The sequence below is a fragment of the Heterocephalus glaber genome, unplaced genomic scaffold (assembly GCF_053883595.1).
Source record: "Heterocephalus glaber isolate CG9 unplaced genomic scaffold, H.glaber_assembly_v1.0 deba00000901, whole genome shotgun sequence".
Classification (NCBI taxonomy): Eukaryota; Metazoa; Chordata; class Mammalia; order Rodentia; family Bathyergidae; genus Heterocephalus; species Heterocephalus glaber.
This window is the reverse complement of record NW_028258171.1, coordinates 1,835,428-1,836,815: the sequence shown is the minus strand read 5'-3', so window position 1 is coordinate 1,836,815 and position 1,388 is coordinate 1,835,428. Positions and strand designations below refer to the sequence as shown.

The 1,388-nt window shown below is 38.5% G+C and overlaps 1 pseudogene; it reads right to left on the bottom strand.

The window, feature by feature from the left end:
* Positions 1 to 367: 367 nt before the first annotated feature.
* Positions 368 to 903, bottom strand: LOC101713551 (large ribosomal subunit protein uL23 pseudogene; annotated as a pseudogene).
* Positions 904 to 1,388: the final 485 nt, after the last annotated feature.

The window sequence follows — 1,388 nt, the reverse complement described above, 5'->3', positions numbered from 1 at the left end:
CAGTATTAAAGTAGGTAATACTGAGTTCACTTTTAGCAACAATTCTTTATCTTCCATGGGATCTTCATATCTATGATTTGCAATGGTAGTCATTAAATAATATGATGGAAAAAGGGACATAGGTTAAAATGAAGTCAAAGAGGGATGAATCTTTTTTTTTTTTTTTTGGTACCGGAAAGAGGGATGAATCTTGACAGATTAGAACTAACCTCAAAAAGAAGAGAAAAATTGATTTTGGATTGCATCAAGTGTATTTGGAAATAGAAGGTGTGTAGTCTTTATCTCATGAGTATATTAGTCTTCACATATCACTAAGTCCCTTGAGAAAAATGGATACTACCACAGAAATGGTTGTCATGTTAGATTTATCTAACGTTTTTTTTTTTTATGGTGAAAATAATGTGTATTTAGAATTAGCTAGCTGGACTCAGATTAGATGATCCCAATTTTGTTGGCAACATCCAAAGCATCATAATCAGGAGCCAGTCGAACATACGCCTTCTTCTCTCCATCAGGCCTGATTAGGGTATTGACCTTGGCCACGTCAATGTCATAGAGCTTCTTCACAGCTTGTTTGATCTGGTGCTTGTTGGCCTTGACATCCACAGTGAATACGAGTGTGTTGTTGTCCTCTATCTTCTTCATGGCTGACTCTGTGGTCAGGGGGAACTTGATGATGGCATAGTGGTCAAGCTTGTTTCTCCTGGGGGTGCTTTTCCGAGGGTACTTCGGCTGCCGCCGGAGCCGCAGTGTCTTGGGACGGCGGAAGGTGGGTGACGTGCGGATTTTCTTCTTTTTGTGGCTATGGATGCCTTTCAGCACTGGTTTCTTGGCTTTCAAAGCTTTTGTTTTGGCTTCAGCTTTGGGAGGGGTAGGAGCTTCCTTCTTTGCCTTCAGCGCCATCTTGGTAAAAAGGCTATCTAACATGTTTTTTACTGCAGTTTTATTTTTCTGGGTCAATGTGGTATATGACTCGTGTGTGTGTGTGTGTGTGTGTGTGTGTGTGTGTGTGTGGCATTATCTTAGTAAACAACATTGTATTAAGGTCACAAAGTCTTTAGAACAAGCCTTGGAGAAAGGTAAGTATTGTTCCAGGTTGATATTGCTATTGGAATGTAGATGCAGGATTTCCTATCGTGAGATTAATGAAAAATATCACCCACCATTGCCCACATCACTCAGCAACTTATTCTTTCCATAATAGAAAAGAAGCAGGATTAAAAAAAAAAACAGCAAATACCTTAAAGGACTCACTGGAAATAATGAAATAGTAGAACTTATAAATAGAATCATAAAGATTAGATCTGCAAAAAAGTCTTAGATGTCATTTAGTCTTGTCTTTTCATTTTCCCCAGAATCACAAATAAAATCTCATTTGGTCCAGAATC